Below are 24,505 nucleotides of genomic sequence, written 5' to 3' on the forward strand. Positions count from 1 at the left end.
CACAAAACAAAACACATGACGATAGGGAAGGACGACACAACAATTCAGAAATATCTAATGACACAGAACAATAAATTAGAAACTCTATCCACCTTTAGCTAGGTACTTGAAAGCAGCAGTAGGGAAAACCGGAAAAGAGAGAATAGGAGAAAGAATTCTGAAAGGCAAAAAAACATATGGAATGCATAGAAATCTGCCGAGAAGCAAGATTATAAGTAAGAGAACAAAGCTGAACCTATATAAGACCTTAATAAGACCTGTCGTTACATTTGGGATGGAAACAACGATGATTAACAAGAAAGAGGAAAATGCTCTTCTGAAATTTGAAAGAAAACTAATGAGAACAATACTGAGCCACAATGTAACAAGAGAGGATGAAATAAGAATGAAAACAAATGCCGGTTGAAGAAGAATTAAAGGGAGGAAATATAGTCAGATACATAAAGTCTCTTCGCTTAGAATGGATAGGACATATACAGAGACGCCAAAAATATGTTGCCAGATATATGTTGAGAAGGATAAGTAATTGGACACCACTGTGCCCAGATGTAGAGGAAGATAATTGGATTATGTAGAAGAAGACATAAAAGCAATGAATGTGAAAAACTTTAAAGTTCAGTGCGAGGACAGGAAGAAATATAAAAGAGTCACGACAGTAGCAAAGACTAGTAGCAAGGGGTCGACCCCAAAATCCCGAAAGCCAGAATCCCGACAGCCAAAATCCCGACGGCCAAAATACCGACACGCCAGAATCCCGACAGGCCAAAATCCCGACACGCCAGAATCCCGACAGGTTTGATAAGTTCCTTTTTAACATTATAATTACATTTATGCACGACCGGGCGGTAAAGTCCATATTACGTATACATTTGGCGGGCGTAAAGTGCCACTTTAGCGCCCGAGGGCTTCTTTATCGCCCGCCGGACGGTAATGTTAGATGGCGGGTGTGGTTAGAATAGAAATATGCTTTATTGTCACTGAAAATTTTTACAATTTTATGGACAAAGCTTACATACAGTCAAAAGAAAAATAATATCAACAAGAAATAACAAATAACAACTACAATTCAATAAAATTAGATAAATCGTCAATATACAGTAAATAAGATATAAAACCAAAGACAAAAACAATTAATTGCAAAATTTATATACATTGCAAATTGAAAGTTGAACATACTTACAACAACTAAAATACAACATTAGGAATTGACAGTTTAAGCTACTGCGTATGAAACCCAATTTTCTTAGTTATTCATTAAGAAATTCTTCTATTGAATAATATGGTCTTTCAGATAGATAGGCTTTTGTCAGTTTACGGAATTTTGGGAAAGATGTTGCAGATTTAAGTTGTAAAGGCAGATGGTTGTAAAGTTTTTTTGCGAAATATAATATAGATTTCTTTACTAACTCAGTGCATGGGATCGGTAAATAAATATCAAAGATTGAATTTCTGGTGGAGTAAAGATGATTGGGCCTTGCTGGAAAGGCATGAAGGTGTTTACGAATTAAACAAACCGTTTCTAGAATATATAAAGATGGAAGTGTTAAAATTCCGTGATTCCTGAAGTAACTTCTGCAATGCGTAGATCTTTTGAGGCCAAACAAATACCTTATTGCTCTTTTTTGCAATTTAAAAATAACATCAAATTGAGCAGCTGTACTAGAACCCCAAAAAGGAAGACCATACCGAAGATGAGACTCGAATAATGAAAAATATGTTATTTTAGAAGATGCTAAATTGAGTTCCCTTGAGACAGATCTTATTGCAAAGCAAGCTGAGGCGAGTTTCTTACTTAACGAATCGATATGAAGGGACCATTTGAGGTTGCTGTCTAAAAAAATACCAAGAAATTTTACAGAATCAACGGTACTGATCTGACTGTTATTAGGAGGCGAAGGTTGAAGAGCTCCTTTATAGGATAATGCTACTGTTTTATCTACATTAAAAGAGAGTAAATTAGAGTCAGACCAGGTCTTTATCGTCAGTAGATCCGAAGTTATAGTTTCATGAAGAGATGCTATAGTTGAGTTGCTCCAAGTGATACTGGTATCATCAGCAAAAAGAAAAATTTTCCCATCGATTTTTAAATTAGTGATGTCATTTATAAAGATAAGGAACATAAGAGGACCCAATACTGAACCTTGCGGTACTCCACATACAATGTTTTTGAGACTAGAGTCAGTATCATTTGCTCTAACTAGTTGTTTCCTATTATTCAAGTAGGATTGGAACCAATTCAAAGAAATACCTCTAATTCCATAGAAATTTAGTTTTTTAATCAAGATGTCGTCATTTACACAATCAAAAGCTTTGGCATAGTCACAGAAAACAGTGGCAGTATAAAAATTATTGTTTAGTGCTTGATAAACCTCATGTAGTACAGAAAACATGGCATCAGTGGTACATTTATTAGTTAAAAAGCCGAACTGATTTTGAGATAAAATGTTGTTATCAACGATAAAAGACATAAGTCGAGTTTTAATGAGTCTCTCAATAATTTTGGAGAGTACCGGTAGTAAGGCAATAGGTCTATAGTTGCAGGCATTAGATTTTTCGCCACCCTTATGAAGAGGAATAATAATGGCTGTCTTTAGGCACTCTGGAAATTGACCTTTTTCGAAGGAATCATTAATTAGTGAGACGAGGATTTCCAACACATTTTCTGTGAGATTAGAGAAAATTTTTATAGATAGTCCATCAGTACTACAGGATGATTTGCTTTTGATACTATTGATTGTTTGGGTCAGTTCAGAGTTATCGACTGGTTTTAAAAAGAATGAATTCGAGACCTTTCTTGAATTAGGGAGATAGGAAATGGGATCTTTTTGCGGCAAAATAGTTGATGTTATATTTTTACTGACATTAACGAAGTAATCGTTTAGACTCTCAGGGTTTGGAAGGGAAAATGATTGAGCTGTGCGAGTTTTATTTCGAAGATCGTTTATTATAGACCAGGTTTCTTTTGCAACACTTTTAGAGCTTCCCAGACGATTTTGATAATAGGCTTTTTTAGCTGATTTGACAAGTTTTAGATAAGTTGTCCTGTACTTCGTGATATATTCAGTGACAGAAACATTGGTAGTAAATTTCTTGATGTATAGAAGTGAACGCATATTCTTGGCTGATATGTGGATACCTTTCGTAACCCAAGGTTTTCGATGTTTTGGCTTAATCGGAATTAAAGGAAAAGCTTTATTGAAGATGCGGATAAGCTTATCTAGAAAAACACTGAAATTATAGTCCACGTCCATAGAAGGAAACTGCCACTCAGAAGTTAAGCATACATTTTGGAATTTACGAAAATTCTGGGCGGAAAAAATCCTACCTAAACGTCTGGGTTTTGAGGAGGGTTTGTTGAAGATGTTAAACTTCGTATACACTGCTTCATGATCAGATAGTCCCGCATTAATAACTTTAGAGCAGACATCAAGGGATGAGAAATCTGAGACAATATAATCGATTATGGTAGATGTAGTTTTTGTAATCCTTGTAGGAGAATTAACGTGAATTGAGAGACCATACGATTCAAATATGTTGACCAGGGATACTTGGGTAGCACAAGCAGCAGCATAATTAATGTTAAAGTCACCGCATAGAATTTTTCTGCTTTTATGAGGCAGGTCATCTAACAAATTTAGCAGGTTCTGAAGTGATTCACGGCAGAGTCAGGTGATCTATAAATGCAAATAATGTAAAGACTAAGATTTTTATTATAAACTAAGCAAAACTCAAAGACGGATTCACTTAACAAAAAGTCGTATTTTGTTACCGGAGAAAAATCATTATTTCTAGAGAGAATTAGGGTGCCTCCATGGTTAGTGAAACAAAAGTAGTAAACTTAATTTTGCATCTTCTGCTGCGTTAAAAGTTTCCGGTAGTGTTCCAGAAAATGTTTCATCGTCACTAGTTTCCATTATAAAAGAACTTCCTAAAAAATGTGTTATGAAACTTTCAATACGATAAATAATGGCGAGTTACTATTCTTGACTTATTTACTTTGTTGCTAGGGTAACGCGAACATAGGTATAGAGATTACTATTCTATCATATTATTATTTCTTACACATATTTCTTTCAATATGACATTTTTTATTAACTAACCAATACAAATGATTCGGTGAATTGTTATACAGGATGAGTTTTAATAAATTGAGCTATAAAATTCATGCAACTTTTGAAACGGTATTTATAATAAATTGCTCGCAAAAGGTGGAAAGAAAAAGAAGCATTAAAAAATAATCAATAAGACGATCGTGCAAGGAATTTTGTATCTTTATTAATAAATGGTCATTAAAACAGTCGTGCATAAAAATTTGTATGTATTTCGGGCGTAAACAGCGCAGCGTTTATGTACCTTACGTGTTAATAGCCCTCGCGTATACGTCGCGGTCCATGAACGCCTATTTTACGCCCTTGATACATAAATAACTATTATTTCTGGTTTTTGTTTATGGCCATCCGTTTTTTACTTTTTGTTACTAAACAAAAGTATTTACCATTTAATATGAACTAATTTTTTAAATAAAATTTCTAACATGAGTATATGAATTAAATTATTTTTTTGCCAATATAATATAGTCCAATAATATATGTATAATCAAATCCTGAATTCAAGTTTACTTTCATGATAATAGATATTATCATGTCACTTACAACTTTCCATTTCAGTAAGTATAGCTTTTATATTATAAAATGAAGTGTTTTTCTTTTAAAATACATAATAATTAGTACCCGTACTTATTAGTAAGTAATTAATTTTTCACTTTCAATACCCTATAATATGATTTGGTATTGCATTTGAAAAGGAAACAATAAATATTCAAAATGTAGTGGTCGGGATTTTTGCTTATGCGAAGATTGTTGCATGTCGGGATTTTGGCCTGTCGGGATTCTGACGTGTCGGTGTTTTGGCCGTCGGGATTTTGGCTGTCGGGATTTTGGGCGCCACCGAGTAGCAAGCTATAAATTTAATGACAGAGGAGTAATCCACCTCACCCAAGAATAGGATTTTTAACGCCATGTTACGTCGATGTAACGCCGGTTAAAATCCCTAGGGATTGTAATTCTTAATAAATGAATGAATGAGAAGACAAAAACTTTGTAGAAAACACGAGAGTTTGTAGGAGAATTGTAGAGATATTGTTTTGTTGGGATATTGTTTGTAGGATTTAGAACACGTCTTACTGATATCTACATATAATAACATTACTAGTTAGGTTGAAGAAAGTGAAAGCAAACAAAATAGCATCAGCCCAGAAAATATACAGTATGATTAAAAAGTATGGAACAAATTGATTATTTCAGAAACAGACAACTTTTAAAAACATCTTAAAATACATATATTTTAATTTTTGAATGGCCATCAATTAGTATATTATATGTATTGGACATTACGTCATCGGTGTTGACGGCGAAAATTACACGAAATATTAAAATTGACGACCTTCAGCCTTCAGCAATGATGCAATAAGAAAAACGGGCAGTAAATTGGTTCCTAAGATAATTTAGTTTACTAAATGAGTATTTATTGTAATTCCATTTTAGTTAACTAAGTATGAACATAATTTTGGTTAACCCCAGAGGCGTAGCTACCGCCGTATCAGCCGTATCAATTATATGGGGCCCCCGACATTCAGGGGCCCCACGCGGCATGTACAAACAAAAGTCTATTTACAAAAATTAAACAAAGTATTCTACAAATATTTTACTATTAAAACGCAATTTCACAGTGTATGTTGTTTTCATCGTACTTATCCTACTTAATTTATTTACGGATTGTGTAACAACGAATGAGCCTTAAAGGGCCCGTAGTAATATAACTCCAAGAAAAAAAAAAGAAGAAAAAACGACAAAAAATTTGATAATTAGTCAAAAATTTGCAGATACCCGATTATCAAAACGGTATTTAAAAATGTTTAATCCCGGCGACGTTATTCAAAAAAGAAATAATAAACAATATAGAACAATTTTTAAATGACATTTTAGAGGAGAGTTTAATTAAAATTTGAATTTATCAATACATTTATTGAAAATATACATAATAAAAATAATAAGACCTTATACAGCTGCATATTCTTTTGGCAACAACCGCGTTTTTGCAATTGAAAATATGGTAACATTTAATAAACAAATTCAATATCTAATAAATTATTAAACATTTTTCGACCAATTTTTTTTGCTTAATACTGGTAAAATAGCGCAACTTCTCCTATAAAACAAAATATTTTATAGTGCTTATTTAAATCGAAAATAATATTTTTTTGCAAATTTGTTTTTAAAGTTTTATATACAATTATTTAAATAAATAGGGGTTCAAATTTAATTTATTAAGTCTTAGGTGAAATATTTATCCTTCAGCTTTGCAGAAAAATGTTCTAAACACATTCATTAAAAAGTGAATTACCTCAGCAGTTAAAAAGTAAATATTGTGCAAAAATTACCTCTTTTTAATTATTTAAACATTGATCCCCTCATATGATTTGGATACTTTCTTGAAAATATCTTTTGTACTCACCTTAACTTTGATATAAAATTTGTTCGAACCTGTACGAATTTACATTTAGATTTACATGTAGTGTGAATAGTATTTTCAGTGAAAATAATAGTATATTGTACAACAAGTGAGAAAAAAGACATATTTCTCACGAGCGCAGAAGTTTGTTGGCACGAACCGAGGACGAGGCGAGTGCCGCAAATCAAGCGAAGAAGAAATATGTCATTTTCTCATGTGTTGTACACTGTAGTTTTTCTATTGATGCGGTTTTGCCAAGATTTCAAACCTTAAAAATTAAATAATTTGGGTGCTTTTAGGTATATTATACGCATAAATTGAAATAAAATATATGTATATACATGTAAGCATTTAATATTCTTAAAAGTTATATACTTACGTTATTTATTTAAAATTCTAATTAACAGTTATTTTTGATCAGTTTTGAAAGGTAATTCCTGGTAAGTTTCGCTTTAACACATTTTGTTGACAACACATTTTGTTGACAACATTAATTGTGTTTGTATTGTACATGTTACCATGGAAACGGCGATCATATGTATTGGAAAACCGGCGAACCCGTGAGAAAAAATATTTCTCACTGCAATGGCCGACTTTTCTCACTGTGTGAAAAATTGTTCGTTTTGAATGTATGTAAGTAGTGAGAGAAGTTGCACATTGTGTAGCATCCATAGAAAAAACATATTTCTATTCTATTATATACAAGCGTTTTTTGCTTCTTTTGTCGCGGGGAAAAGGGCCCCGCGACAAACTTTGATATGGGGCCCCCGTGGGGCTAGCTACGCCACTGGTTAACCCTATAGAAATAGACACTGGAATAATACATCGTTGCAAAGCCGATTGGAAGACCTTAAAAATGAAGTGTCCCGCGAATTCGGTTTGTATTAAAAAACGTATTTATCATTACCATAATATATTATAGTAATGGATGGCCATTCAAAAATTATAATTAACATGTTTACGATTTTTTTAAGTTGTTTCTAAAATAATGAATTTATTCCATACTTTTGCATCATACTCATACTGTATAAGAGAAAAATACACAACAAAAGTCAACTGCAATATAGTCAGCTGTAGGCGGTAAACAGAATATTTACTCGGTAAAACATCAGTAAAACTAGCGTTATAACTTATTATTAGCCTAAGCTTTCTTCTGCCGAAAAATTTTCTTACTGTCATTTATTCCTCTCGCCTGATTATTGTTTATGTGCCATTTGCGGTCTACTACCTTAATAAATTTTACAGCTAGCCTTATTAGTATCTTATAAATGGTTAGTTTAACAAAAAAAAAAAAAAAAAAAAAATGACTATCTACATTTATTAGACCCGTAGTAACCTATGGTTGTGAGACCCGGGTAATGACAAAAAAATGAAGCCCAACTTAATGGTAAAAACATGCCGAAGATACATGGATGAGCGCGGTGTAGGTCGCGATCGCGGTCGCTACATCGATATCAAAACAAACCTTCATTTTCTTATGAGATCGCACATACCAAGGATGTGTCACCCGTTCACCCTCGCGGCCTTGCATCGCGGTTTACAGCGATGTCGATGCCAAAACAGGATACGGAAAGTATCTTCGGTATGTTCTGCCCGTCATCGATGTAAACCTCGACCGCGATCGCGACCTACACCGCGCTCATCCATGTATCTTCGGCACAGTATAAAGAGGGAGAGTAGAACTACTCTCCGAAAAATTAGAAGTACTAAAATCTTTCAACGCGTATGGCGACCGCGCAAGGTTCCCAGTCGCTAGACCACCACTCTTGATTTGTTAGTCGCGTAGAAATATACGGGTTTTAACAGGGAAACCCGCATCCACCACTGGTGAATTACCAAATGCGTACTGCCGGTATTACTTCTTGAGATCAAAGTGCCGATATAGAAGAGGTTTTACTGTCCCTCTTTATACATCTAATACTGTGTCTTCGGCATGTTTTTACCCTAAGGCATCCGAAAGAAATATACTGAGAAAAGTATACAACCTGGTGCAAAAGGAAGGCACATCAGAAGAAACGATATTATTGAATTAAACGTTGGGGTAGGTACGATTTTGTAAGATTTGTGAAAAGTCAAAGACTGCCATGGTTGGGACATGTACAGAGACAAAAAGACATGTCGAGAGACAAAAACAACAAAGAAAATGCTACAATGGAAAATGAAAAAACGGAAGACACAGAACAAGATAGTTGGATGACGTGGAAGACGACCTGAAAAGTAGGAATGTAACACAATGGAGAATAAGGGCAAGGCTATAAGAGAGGTCTAAATGAAAGGACATAGCCAGACGTCTTTGCCAGGGGTATGATGCCCGAAGAAGAAGAAGATGGTAAGTTTATTTTTTTGGCACTTTTATTTTTTCAAAAAGATCATTATAGAAACAGCACTATGATGGGATCAATATACTATTCTTTTTCTCATGATCATCTTTCAGTGTGTCACAGTTTTTCGATTTCTTTCTAACGCATTAAATTGTATGTGACAGAAAAAAAGGCACGTCCGTGATTACAGACATTTACAACATATATTCTAGTTATTCTAGTTGTCGATAGATGGCGCCATAATAAAAAAATATTTTTTTTAATTAGATAATAATATTACAAATATAATCTGTATAATTTATAAGACTATACAAATCAAAGAAAATACCATTTTATAAATGCAAGAAACACATTTGATTTGTTTTTATTCCAAATTGAAAATAAAATGTGACAACTGTCAGATTTAACTAAAATGTCATGTTAGAATAAATGTCATAAATGTGTATTATCACGGACTTAACCTTTTTCCTATCATTTGTTACGCACTGAAAAATGCTCATGAAAAGGACAATATATAAAATATATAGGCTACGTCTAAGAAGAAAAGAAATACGGGAAGACTTAGGAAGACATAAAAAATATATAGCCTATGAAGCGCTAAAGAAATAAGGATAAAAATATGGATCAAACGATAAATAAAAAGGAGCTACTATAGTACGCGGTCTACCATCGCGTTTATAAACGAATAAATAGGAAGAATTATTATTTTAATTCTACAAATAATCCTTTTTTAAATATATTATGTATCTATATTTACTATTCCCAATTAAAATGATAAATTGATATGTAGTCCAGGGTGCATCTGTTTTGAGATGGACGTTGAGAGGTGACTCAAATTTTTTTGCAGAAATTGCTTGAAAATAACTCAAATAATAATATTTGAGTTATCCTCCCACTCAAAATGATCCGGAACATTGTTTAAATAATCAAAACGTCAAAAAATGAAGGAAAAATTCGATTTTTTTTCTTCGTTTTTTGATTTTAACTTTAAAAGTATCCATTTGCGAGAAAAGTTATACTGACATAAAAGTTGTGTAATTAAATTTCCAACAATATAGAATTGGTTGAAACTTTAAAAAATAGTCACCCTTGTTGTAAAATAGCAATAATTGCGGAAAAAACTATACAAAAACAAGTATTCGCATTCTACGTTTTTCAACCATTTATGCTACACTTGGGACCTTCATATTTTACCCAAAAAAACTTTATAATATAGTAAAACAACACTGGAAATTTCATTAGGATTGGTTTAATAGATTTTGCAAAATAAATATTGCGATCCATCTTTCGCAAAAAAAATTCATTTTTTCAAAATGTTGTAGGACTGAAAATAAAGCAGGTAGCAAGTTGAAAAATTTTTTACATATAGAACAATACTGTACCTTTCATTTGCAAAATTAAAATCGGTTACCTGCCACGGCGTCAGGAATTTTTTTAAATAAACATTAATTTTTGGTGCTACGCGCAGGACAGCGGTGTTAGATTCACACAAGTTGAGTTCCACCAAAATTTCTTCCAATCTTTATCTTATATATTATTTTCTTACTCTATATTTTGTTGTATTTTAATATTTTAATTCCACAAAAATCAAACTAAATTTATTATTGTTTGTGAAATATTGTTTAAACAATTGTATATGTTTAAAAATAATAAACTTTTATTCTCTAAGTTAAAATATATGAACAAAGAAAGTTTTTGCTAAAAAAAGTGTTATTTCAAAGGATAGAGTATGTGTTTTTATTTTGCAATAAACAAATTTAAGTATTTATTTATATCGAAATGTAATAAAAATTAAAATGTATCAATCATTATCAAAGGTCATTGGAATGCCCAATCAGAGCAAACTATCCGCTGTCCTTCGCGTAGCACCAATAATTAATGTTTATCAAAAAAAAAATTTCTGACACCGTGGTAGTTAATCGATTTTAATTTTACAAATTGCAAATGAAAGGTACAGTACACTTCTATACGCAAAAAAAAATTCAACTTGCTATCTGCTTTATTTTCAGTCCTGTAACATTTTGAAAAAATGAATTTTTTTTGCGAAAGCTGGATTGCAAAATTTATTTTGCAAAATCCATTGAAACGATGTTAATGAAATTTACAGTATTATGTTACTATATCATAAAGTTTTTCTGCGTGAAATATGAAGGTCCTAAGTGTAGCATAAATGGTTGAAAAACGTAAAATGCGAATACTTGTTTTTGAATGTTTTTTTCGCAATTATTGCTATTTTGCAAAAAGGGTGACTATTTTTTAAATGTTTAACTAATTCCATGTCGTAGGAAATTTAATTACGCAACTTTTATGTGAGTACAACTTTCTTAAAGTTATAATCAAAAAACGAAGAAAAAAATCGAATTTTTCCTTCATTTTTTGACATTTTGATTATTTAAACAATGTTCCGGACCTTTTTAAGAGGGAGGATAACTCAAATATTATTATTTGAGTTATATTCAAGCAATTTCTGCAAAAAAATTTGAGTCACCTCTCAACGTCCAAATGTACTAATATTTTTACAGATGCGTCCTGGTCTAATGCCAAAGTATCTTTACAAAGTGAATAAAGCGCCTAAATCCGAAAAAATTTTAATTTAATTTTACAAATGAATACTTTGTCATATTAATTTACTATTTTAGTTGGGAATAAGCCACAAAATTGGCCTATTTTGCACACTATAATAGATAGGGATAGGTAGACCACATAAAATAGTAGCAAAAATTTATCAATCATGCACCTTATCAATAAGGAGTTTATTGGAGAAAGTAATACAGTATTGTTTGTTTGTAAAGTAAATAGGAATAACTTACATTTTTCAAGTAACTTTCACATAACAAGTTTGGGAAATTATAGTTGTATTAGTTCCCATTTTCATCTTGATGTTCAACTGGTAACAGTTTAACAGAAAAAATGTCGTTTAAAAACACGTCATTACATATTTCTCCCATTATATGTCTGGTACTATTGTACTATATTCATATGTTTAAGTTTTATTTAACATATCTTTTAATAATATTCGCGTATAACGTAATAAAGTCCCGTATTGTCTCGGTACCACTTCACAATATTTCCGTCGTGTTAAGAATGCACTTCTTTACAGTCGGTGTCATCGACAGCAAACTTTTGACGTATGCAGTTCCGATAACCTTGTAGTCACCCACATGGTGATGGTGGTACTAGTGGTACTGTCATACACATACATAGTATTTTAGTAGTCTCATAGACAGACCGGTCCGGTAAGAACTCAATTCTTCGCACATTCGTGTACTTTCGACTTTCGCCTTACAGGTAGGTTTACCTGGAGAAGCTGTTGCCAGCTTTGTAGATTTCGTTAAACTTATATATACAGGGTGCGGTATTAGTGCGAGGAAGTCCAATTACTCGTTTGTCGTAAGAGATACGAAAAAAATTATTTAGGTAAAAGTTGGGGCATAGATAGGACCATAATTTAAAAATATCTTCAAATATACAGGGCACAGGGCCACCCGTATTGACAGGGTGACACAAACTTATGGTTTTTAATGAAGCACCCTGTATATTTTTACATTTTTGGATTCTCCTCGATGTCTTCTTTCTTAAAATATAAGGTTTTGCGATATTATACGAGGTAGTTTAAAAGATACTTACGTTTTTTTGTTAATTTCGTAGCAACAGTCACATCCTGTAGAATTGTAGTGATTTGACATCAAAATTTCTATTATGTTCAAATGGTTTTAAATATACCTTGTTTGCTATTGTCTGCTATTGTTAAAAAATATTAATTTAGCGAAATGTTTAATTTTAGTATACCTACAGGGTTTGTCGAGTCAGAATGAGAATTTTCTGAGTTTTCTTAAATTGAACATCCTGTATTTTATTATTGTAGTGAAATGATATTTTATGTTACTTTTTTAGTTCTTATCTTCCCTATATCTATCTGCTTTAATTTGTGATGTATTCGTGATTCTTTAAGTCAAACATTAATTGCAACAAAAATTACGTCAAATATTATTAGGTTGGCCGTGAAAATATTCAATCAAAAACGATTTTTCGAAAATAAATAGGCTTTATAATAAATTCGCTTATAGGGAATGTTTAAGAAATAAAAAAGTACCATCAAATACCACTTCATTGCAATACTAAAATACAGGGTGTTTTATTCAAGAAAACTCCTTGTTTTATTCAAGAAAATTTAACAATAGTACCTAGACCATATTAAAATTCATATGAACATAAATAGATTTTTTAATGTCAAATCACTACAATTCTTCAGGAATGTTGCTACGAAATTAATAAAAAAACGTAATTATTTTTTATTATTTTAAAACCTTATATTTTGAGAAAGAAGATATCGAGGAGAATCCAAAAATATAAAAATATATAGGGTGTATCATTAAAAATAACATACGGGTGACTCTGTATATTTGAAAATATATTTAAATTATGGTCCTATCTTTTCCCGAACTTTTACCTAAATAATCTTTTTCTTATCTCTTACGACAAACGAGTGATTGGACTTCCTCGCATTAATGTCGCACCCTGTAGATACAGTGGTCAAAAAATAATTAAATAATTATTACTTTTATGATTGTTTTGATATTTATTTAGACCGAGCAGTATCGTCGCCCCCGCTAGCAAAATTATTCCGATTCGATTTTTTTGCACAAACTTACTCAAAAAGATGTCCTTATAACATATCCACAGGATGCCGGGCGGTACCGTGGTCGAAAAATTGTTTAAACATTTTTTTAAACAAATTCACAAAAATAATTTTTTCATTTCGAACAATTTTTTTTTGATAATTTGGGTCATTATGAGCAAAAAAGGTCTCTTCTCATTTTTTTCTACAATTGATTGTTGTTGAGTTACATGCTATTAAAAATTTGAAAAATGCGAAAATAGCCATTTTCAAGGTTTAATAACTCGATTAAAAATTATTATTATGAAATTCAAAAAATAACCAAATCAAGTTTCAAACCCCTTCTTAGAGGTCCTGAAGAGATTTTTGACATTATTTTATTACACAGCTGCTATTTTTAATTATTAACAATTAGCGCTATTATCCAGAATGTATCGTCGCCCCCGTTAATGAAATTATTCCGATTTGATTTTTTTGCACAAACTTACTCAAAAAGAGGTCCTTATAACATATCCACAGGGTGCCAAGGCCAAAAAATTGTTTAAACAATTTTTTTAAAACAAATTCACAAAAATAATTTTTTCACTTCGAACAATTTTTTTTAGATAACCTGGGACATTCTGAGCAAAAAAGGTCTCTTGTGATTTTTTCTCTAAAATTGACTGTTGTCGAGTTATACGCGATTTAAAATTTGAAAAACGCGAAAATGGCCATATAACTCAACAACAATCAATTTTAGAGAAAAATCACAAGAGACCTTTTTTGCTCAGAATAATCCAAAATATCTAAAAAAAATCGTGCACAATGAAAAAATTATTTTTGTGAATTTGTTTAAAAAAATTGTTTAAACAATTTTTCAACCACGGCACCTCCCGGCACCCTGTGGATAAAGACCTCTTTTTGAGTATGTTTGTGCAAAAAAATCTAATCGAAATAGTTTCGCTAACGGGGGCGAAGATACAGTTGGACTATAGCGCTAATTGTTAATAATTAAAAATAGTAGCTTTGTAATAAAATAATGCCAAAAATCTCTTCCGGACCTTGAAGAAGGGGTTTGAAACCTGATTTGGGCTGGAATTTCGTAATAATAATTTTTAATCGAGTTATTAAGCCTTGAAACTGACCATTTTTGCATTTTTCAAATTTTTAATTGCATATAACTCGACAACAATCAATTTTAGAGAAAAATGACAAAAGACCTTTTTTGCTCAGAATGAACCAAATTATCTAAAAAAAATTGTTCGAAATGAAATAATTATTTTTGTGAATTTGTTTAAAAAATTTGTTTAAACAATTTTTCGACCACGGCACCGCCCAGCACCCTGTGGATATGTTATAAGAACCTCTTTTTGAGTAAGTTTGTGCAACAAAATCGAATCGGAACAATTTCGCTAGCGGGGGCGACGATACTGACCGGTCTAATTGCGAATTTTTCTTTGATTACTATCATTTATTAACAACGTTAATAAAAATTTTGTGTTTATATGGAGTAAAGTCCGTTCAGGAACTCCGTATTTGCATATCGAATCGAAATACAGTGCATCAAGAACCGACAGAATAACGCAAAAAGACGAAAAACATAATATGTACGTTGTAAAACAAAAAGAGATGAAACTAGTAGAGGTGGGAAATTATCAATAGAAACCAATTTGGGAAATCAATTTTCATTATATTGATTATTTCATTCATAAGAGATTCTGACCAATAGAAAGCTACAGAAATCTGAATTAAATCGATAATTTTTGATAATCTCCCGTCGTTAAGTATATTACGTCAGATGCCCTTCGTTGCTACGAAAAAATACATTCAGTGACATAAATAACAATTAATGTTTTAAAAATTATAAAAGTGATGACTTTCAATCGTCAAATATTTATAAAAACTGTGTGTTTAATGGTACTTACATAAATAAATTACAATAAAATTTTGGTTTTGAACAGTTTTATTCATGAAATAATCGCAACAAATTGCACTCGATCTCTGAAATTAATATAGAATTTTTGCTCTCGTGACACTTTGACATAATTTCACTCGCCTTCGGCTCGTGAAATTAAAACTGTCAAAGTGTCACTCGGGAAAAATTCAATAATTTCAGAACTCTTGTGCAATTACTACTGATAATTTATCATCTTTAAACGTATCGAAGGAATATGGCAACTAAAACTATTACTGTCACAGTGACAGTTGTCTAAATATAAACAATGCATAATTTGGAAAATGATCTGCAAGGACAAAATAACTAATATCAAGTACTGCTACAGGTAAAAAATAAGAAAAAAGCTAACAGTGACAATTAAAACAAAGAAATAGAATGTCCAGGACATCGTATACTTACATGATGACTACTGAAATTTTACAGCTGATAGTAGAGATAAGACTACAAAAAATATCAAAGTAGGATATAAAAACATCAGCAAAATAATCAAATCATCATAGAAAAAAATAGGACAATTAATACGAACAAAACGTGTTATGGTCAAATTGCGGGTTTCTCCAATTGCTTTAAAGCAGTAATAGCCCAATAAATGACCGTTTTGGAGTGTAATTTCCAGGGGCAACTCCGAATTGCATGAAAATTTTGATTTAGGTTCTACTTGCCCTCCACTTCAAAGTTGAATTTGTGCCGTTGGTTGCTTTTACTTGGGGGGTGACATTTACCCCTTCTCGGGGGGTGAAAACGCGTGTTTAAAATAAGGCCGGAAATGGATAAATTGACTTATTTTAAGCACCTTTTGTTCTATAAAGTTTTTTACTTAAGTCAATACTTTTCGAGTTATTCGCGATTTAAAATGTTGATTTTTCGACAAAAATAACTACGTTTTCAGACCGTTTTTCTCTAATAACTCAAAAAGTAAATATTTTATCGAAAAAAATATTTTCAGCAAAAGTGTAGCCTATTAAAAAACGAAAACAATGGTGTACCAGTAAAGTCTATAAATTGAGTAAAAGCAAAGTTGTATCTCATGAAAAATACGTTCTTATTCGTCTAATTCCAAATCGAATAATTCAACGCGAAATCACCGAAGAAAGAAGCGTTTTTCGGGAAAACCTTATTAAAATTTTTAAAGTATCGAAAAAAAGCTTATTATTTGTTTTTTACAAAAGTTTACAGCATCAAAAATAAACGAGTTACACTGAAAAAAAAAGTTGGCCCCTTTTTTTTGGAAAAAAAATCGTGAAACCCTCCCTCTATTTAGCACCCTAAATGAAATTAATCGTTTGGCTTTACCATTAACTGTATGTGTATTGTTTATATGATCTGTAAGTTTGATTGGTTTGAAGTGCTTATTAATGAAAACATTTGGTTTTATAGTAAAAAAAAATTTTCTAAAAATTTTTGAAAAATTTAATTCTTTCAAAATAACTTAAAAACTATTAGTGACAATAAAAATCTTAAAGAGTAAAAAAATGTAGGTTTTGCTATCATAAATATGATAGTTTCATTTTGTTTCTCCGTAAGACAAAAATTGGTTAAGATATGGCTGTTCAAAATTTGCATACACTCGTGATTAGTGACCCATTCAAGCTTTCTCAATTATAACCCTTTCAAAAGTAAACTTTTTAAACCGATGAGACTGACATATCATATAAAAAATAGATAGGTAAGTAAATTGTTTGTAAAGCGGTAGTGATTAATTTCATTTGGGGAGCTAAACACGGCGAGATTTTTTACAAAAAAAGAGGGCCAACTTTATTTTGAGCGTAACTCGCATATTTTGAATGCTAAAACTTTTGTTAAGAATTAAAATAAAGCTTTTTATAAACACTTTAAAAAAAATTAAATGGGTTTTTCCCGAAAAGTGCTTAATTTTTCGGTGATTTCATCTTGAAATATTCGATTTGGAATTAGACGAATAAGAACGTATTTTTCATGAGCTACAACTTTGTTTTTATTTGATTGATAGACTTTGCTGATAAACCATTTTTTTGGGTTTTTTATAAGCTACACTTTTGCTAAGGATATTTTTTCGATAAAATATTTACTTTTTGAGTTATTTGTGAAAAACCGTCTGAAAACATAGTTTTTTTGTCGAAAAATCAACATTTTCAATGGCAAATAACTCGAAAAGTATTGACTTACGTAAAAAACTCTATAGAATAAAAGTTGCTTAAAATCAGTCAATTTATCCATTTCCGGTCTTATCTTGAACGTATGTTTTTTCAGCCCCGAGAAGGGGTGACTGTCACCCCCCAAGTAAAAGCAACCAACGGCACAATTTCAACTTTGAAGTGGAGGGTAAGTAGAACCTAAATCCAAATTTTCATGCAATTCGGAGTTGCTCCTGAAAATTACACGGTATCGCCGAATTTCCCGTTCATTTACTGGGCTATAAGTAGGTAACATTTATTTTTGACATCTTAGTTTAAAACTTTCATCATTAAATACTCCATATAGCGCACCCATAGATTATTACTTTCGTCAACTATAAAATAAATCGAGTTTTCTGCAACAATTTTTCAAATTTTTCTTAGGCGGTGGACTCCAACAGACGCTGTAGGCTGCGTACAGCGTCACGCAGTAGGAAAATTGTTCATTTTCGTCACTTTTAATAAACTTTGAAGGATAAAAACTATCTTACAACCGAAACTAGTTAAAAAAAAGAGTAATTCTAAAACAAATTCAAATTGCGGGTTGAATTGAAGTGACCAACGATTTAGCTGGTTGTCTCCAATAGACGCCACCTGTACACCTAGACACGCTGTACGCATCTGTACGCTGCATGCGTACAGCGTGTATTGGAGACCACCGCCTTATAGTCTCGTCGTAGCCAATTTCGACATATTTTGCAAAATATTTCTGCAAAATGAGGTAAAAGTGACATTCTTCACTTTTGAAATTGAAATTCACGTAGATAACAAGGCATCGCAAAGGTCCTGGTCTGGTTAAAAAGTTACCGCTCGGTTTCTTGTGTCCCTAAACACTGCGCCATCGTCAATTGCCCTTTTGAATAGGGCTCTGTAATATGGTCCGAGAGCTGTTAGACATTTTTGAGTAGGTATTTTAGGCAATCTGAAAATTTTTCAGGTGATTCTTCCATGATAGCCTAATACACAAATGCCGGTCTGGCTGGAGGGTAGAGGTTATTTTCCCAAAAAATCCCCCCCAAAGTTAACAAATGGGTAAAAATTGTTATAACAAAAAATATCATTGACGTGACTTTAAAGTAGGTAAATTAAATTATTCAAGTATAAAGAAAATAAACAGGCCAGGCGATTTACGAGAGATTTTAAATTTTAACTCTGTAAGATGATTGTATGAGCGCCTCAGGATTATTTTCAGGGAGTGCATCGAAACTTCAGAAGATTGCATCTGAACCTGTAAATACTATTAACCAGTGTAAAATATACAACTATACATGCATAGCTATGTACTTTCTTTCCTAACAGGGGGGTGCACTTGTTATTTTGATTTTTTAATATTAAAAATAAGTTTTTTTGGTGAAATTTTTTAACTGCTAGGTGATAAGGTGATCAACCAAATTACTTGTGCTTGTGAATAAAAAGCGCTATAGATAAGCAGCAGTGTGAGAAAGAGCGTATACCGATAGCTGTTTTCGACCTCTATCGCGGTGCATGAGTCCGTTCTCTCGAGCAAAATCACGTGACCTGGCGATACCCATGTTGTTGTACCTCAAAACGTTGGAGTAATTATTATATGTTTTAGATTTTTAAGTATCTTTTTATTAACTAAAAAAAATAATACGTACTATACAATAGATTTTGCAAATATTATGGAATAAAAAAAATTATTATAAATATATAGGTAGGCAGAAAAGTTTAAAAATAAACCAAATTAATTCTGTATCCGAATCTTGTACTTCTTCAAATTCTTCATCTAAGCTCCAATATTCATTTTCTTCATCTTCTTCTTCTCTCCTCTAGACTCGGATTCGTCTATATTATCTATAAATAGTCATATGTCTCTGTCCTCTTATATGGAGTCGAAGCCTGGACAATCACGGACATAAGTAAAAAGACTTGCCATTTTTGAAATGTGGTGTTTTCGAAGAATGTAAAAAATATCATGGACCCAACACGTAACAAACACGGAAATATCAAGAAATATGAAAAAGAAATACTCAACATTATGAAGGAAAGAAAAATGAGCTACTTACATCACATATTAAGAAATGAAAACATGAGTTGATGCGATTAGTTATACAAGGAAAAGTGGAAGAAAGAAGAGAACCGGGAAGACGACGCATATCCTGGTTGAAAATTTTAAAGGATTGGAGTGTAAAAACAAAAATAGAACTCTTCTAAATCGTTGCAGGCAGAATAAAATAGGCCGTGATGATCGCCATCGTCCTGAAATCATGAGGCACACGAAGAAGAAGAAGATTGAATTAATTCAATAAACACATAACTATTTATAGATCATATAGAGGAATCCGAGTCTCGAAGGGTGTCCGACGAAAAAGCAGAAGAAAATGAGTATTCTAGCTCAAATGAAAAGTTTGACTCAAACTTCATATGAAGTTAGCGAAACATCGAATATTAAAAAAAATAAAAAAGCGGCAAAATAATTTTTCCACAACTAATGAGCGGAAAATTCAGCACCAACTCGATTTGAATTTGAAACATTTTTTGCTGTTGTGATTCGATAACTTATTAATAACATATTATGAAGTTAGCAAAACATCGAATATTAAACAAAATATAACAGCGGCAAAAAAAGCGGCAAATTCAGCACCAACTCGATATGAATTTGAAACATTAATCGCTGTTGTGATTTGCTAAGTTCATATGAAGTTAGCGAATAATCTATGTTTTGGTTTATATTTTACGCGCCAACAATCTTGTACGTAGGTATTTTGATATATTTCCAATTAATAAATTAATTAATTCAAAAATTAATAAAGTAACGACCAGTCTAGATTAATATGTTTTTTTTTCGAAAAATTATTTTGATTGAATATTTTCACGGTCACCTAATAAAATTTCACGTACTTATTTTTTGTTGCAATAAATAATGTTTGGCTTAAAGAATCGCGAATAACTCACAAATTAAAGCACGCAGGTATAGGGAATACTTAAGAAATAAAAAGTACCATAAAATATAATTTCATTACAATACTAAAATACTATTAAAAGAGAAATACAAACTTTAAGAAAACTCACAAATACTCATTCCAAGTTTTGACCAACCCTGTATACTAAAACTAAACGTTTCTCTATAATAATAATGTTTAACAATAGCAGACTATATTAAAAATCGTTTGAACATAAATAGACATTTTTATGTCAAATTACGACAATTCTACAGAGTGTGAATATTGCTACGAAATAAACAAAAAAACGTAATTATCTTTTAAACTACTTCGTATATTACTACAAAAGCTTATATTTTGGGAAAGAAGACATATAAGAGAATCCAAAAATGTAAAAATATACAGTGTGTTCCATTAAAAAAAAACATAAATTTGTGTCACCCTGTCAATTCAGATAGCCCTGTATATTTGGAAATATTTTTAATATTCGATATAGAGCCAAATGAAAATAACAAAAATATACTTAACCTGCAAGTCCTACAAAACTGTATAATAACAGTAGAACCACCCAGAATAAAAATACAATAGTACAATGCACCAGGTGTCAAAAATACGAGCACTCGAAAAGTTACTGCCTGAGGCCATTCGCCTGTGTTAAATGCGCTGGATCGCATGACACAAAAACCTGCAAAAAAGCACGCGACACACCAGCAACATGTGCCTTATGTAATGGCAATCATATCCAGCAAACTATAAATAAGGATGTGCTATATATCAAGACCTAGTAAATTCGAAAAACAAAAATATAACAAGCAGCATTCCTATACCTAGAGTTGCTAGTCTAAATAATAACACTAATACTCACCACATTCATCAATCACATGTAACATAAATATGCTCAAGTTGCAGCAACTAATACTTCTTCACAAGACAACAACAATAATTCAGACCTGTCAAATAAACTTACAGAATTCCTCAACGAATTTAAAAATATGTTTGCACAATTGATAAACCAAAACAGCATGATACTAAGCATGCTTACAACAGTGATAAATAGAATGTCATAATGGCTAACTCACTTAGGATAACAGAGTGGAACGCAAATGGTCTAACAAACCATGTGCAAGAAATTATACTATTTCTAAAATTATACAAAATAGACATCCTACTTATCTCTGAGAGTCACACAACTGAGAGGTCTTTTATAAAAATTCCACACTACTCTATTAAGCAAAGCATCCAGATGGAACAGCACATGCTGGTTCAGTTGTAATAATTCTTACAGCTATAAAACACTTCGAACTTGCTCCATATATCACCAACAAAATTCAGAGTACTATTATAAAAGTACATGCCTCACCAGTCCAAACAATAGCTTCTATCTACAGCCCACCACGCCACACCATCAATCTGGAGGAACACAGAGAGTTTTTTGAACAACTTGGCTCACATTTCCTAGTGGCAGGGACTGGAATGCAAAACATACAACCTGGTGAGCAAGACTGATATCTCCAAAAGGCAGAAATCTATTAAAGGTCATACAAGATAATAACCTGAAATACCTAACAACTGGTACCCCCACATACTGGCCCACTGATAACAACAAAATTCCTGATCTATTAGACTTCACTATAACTAAGGGAAAAGGGAATACCTGGAATACACAGCGACATCACCCCTAGTTTTGATCTACATTCGGACCACAGCCCCATCTTGATTACCTTAAGTACCAATATAATTTGGAAAACTCTTACACCAAGGCTATGTTCCAGTAAAACGAATTGGGTACAATTCAAATAAGAAATCAATGAAAAAATATCTCTTGACATTCGGTTTAAACACAAAAACGATATTGAAGAAGCTGTAAAATATCTAACGGAACAAATACAATAGGCCGCTTGGAAAACTACTCCTATAAAGAAAAAAACCATTGATGAAATATAGTACCTATACCCCTCCACATTAGAACATTACTAGAAAAGAGAAGAAGAGCCCGTCGCAAGTAACAAAGAACAAGAAATGCGATAGATAAAACAGATCTAAACAGGCTCACACACAGACTTCATTCCGCTATCCAAAAACGAATCATTTGAAAGATATGTCACAAACCTTTCTCTTGACGACAACTCTCTTTGAAAAGCCACAAAGAAATTAAAAAAACTAGTAGTAATGAAATCATCAATTAGGGAAAATGATGGAACCTGGGCTCGATCAGATATAGAAAAATCAAACAGATTCGCAGAACATTTATCAACCGTCTTCTCCGCCCCACAGGCCAACGATCTTAACGACGAGAAAATTAGAGACTTCCTTAATGCACCCTGTCAGCTATCATTACCACTAAAATACTTCTCACCAAACGAAGTCCGTAACGAAATCAACCTACTTAACCCTCATAAAGCTCCAGGATTTGACCTTATAACTGGCGAAATCTTAAAAAATCTCCCAAGAAAAGGTGTCGTCTTAATAACTATTATTTTTAATAGCCTCCTGAGACTATGCTATTTCCAGTGCAATGGAAGTATGCACAAATCATAATGATACCTAAACCTGGTAAACCTCGAACTGAAGCCAGTTCGTACAGACCAATAAGTCTCCTTCCGACTTTATCAAAAGTCTTCGAAATGTTAATCCTTAACAGAATAGAAACAATAATATAGGTACATATAGAAAACCTGATCCCAGATCATCAGTTTGGTTTTCGCTCAAATCACTCAGCCATACAACAGTGCCATAGATTAATCAACAAAATAAAAGAGAGCCTAGAAGGGAAACAAATCTGTCTATCAGCATTCCTCGATATACAGCAAGCATTTGATAGAGTGTGGCACGAGGGTCTTCTCTTCAAAATAAAAACTCAGCTAACTGACCAAATCTATCTCCTCCTTAAATCATACTTGTCCGACAGATTCATTCATTCCTTTAACAAATCTTCACTGCTGATATTTCTGTTAGAGAAAATACACTAATGGCAACATTTGCGGATAACACTGGTATACTAGCATCAGACATCAACGAAATATTAGCATTTAACAAATTGCAAAATCATCTCAATGAACTAGAAGTCTGGTTTAGATGCTGGAAAATAAACGTCAACACAAACAAATCTTGTCAAGTAAATTTCACAAATCGAAGAATTAGATGTCCACAATTACACCTAAATAATTCACCGATACCAATAAAAACAGAAGTACAGTACCTGGGCCTTCATCTAAACGAAAAACTTACTTGGAAATCACATATTGCGGCCAAACGACGACCCCTCGACCTAAAAGTTAAAAATATGAGCTGGCTCATCAATAGAAGATCGCAACTTTCATTAGAAAACAAACTGACCATCTATAAAACAATACTCAAACCAGTGTGGACATACGGAATCGAGCTGTGGGGCTGCAGCAAACCATCCAACACCAAAATACTACAGACATTCCAGTCAAAAACTATTCGTATGCTAGCTAAAGCCCCATGGTACGTGTCAAACCAAACCCTTCATACAGACCTCAACATTCCCTTCATCAATGATGTGATTGCTGACCACTCCATAAGACACATGAATCGCAGCGCATACCATCCAACCCACCATCAGCAGCGCATACCATCCAGAAGACCTAGCTGCTAGGTAAATTCCAGAGAGTCGTCAATGGACGACACCTGCCACAAGCCAAGAACATACATATTTACTTATTACTTTATTGAAGTAGATTGTAAATGAGCAATAAATAAATAAATAAATAAAAAATATATAATCTTTATGTTACATTTTTCCCGACGTCAATCCTTCTCGTTGCTTCCTGGGATCACTGGCAGATGCTTTCCCAACTTTATGAAGCCCATGTGCATTTCAATGTTTATCTCGATGACTTATTTCATTGCATGATCTGTAATTATCTGTGTTGTTCTATTTTATCTCTTACTGCTGCGAAAAAGATTCTAGAAATTGAATAAATTACAGTAATCCCTCTGTAGTTTTTATTCGATATCTTGCCTCTCCTCTTTCAATTCTATTGAATAACACTGGAATAAAAACGACCGTTTTCTGGTCCGGAGCTTTGTTGTTTTTGGCT

The 24,505-nt window shown here is 32.5% G+C and overlaps 1 protein-coding gene across 1 annotated transcript in view; it reads right to left on the reverse strand.

Annotated features, from left to right (window-relative positions):
- LOC114332502 (rho guanine nucleotide exchange factor 17) overlaps positions 1 to 12,015 on the reverse strand; it is a 128,786-nt gene extending 116,771 nt beyond the window's left edge. The window contains exon 1 of the mRNA XM_028282303.2: positions 11,642 to 12,015. The gene's annotated coding sequence lies outside the window, so the exon portion shown is untranslated. The remainder of the gene's footprint in view (positions 1 to 11,641) is intronic.
- Positions 12,016 to 24,505: the final 12,490 nt, after the last annotated feature.

The sequence above is a fragment of the Diabrotica virgifera genome, chromosome 2 (assembly GCF_917563875.1).
Source record: "Diabrotica virgifera virgifera chromosome 2, PGI_DIABVI_V3a".
Taxonomy (NCBI): domain Eukaryota; kingdom Metazoa; phylum Arthropoda; class Insecta; order Coleoptera; family Chrysomelidae; genus Diabrotica; species Diabrotica virgifera.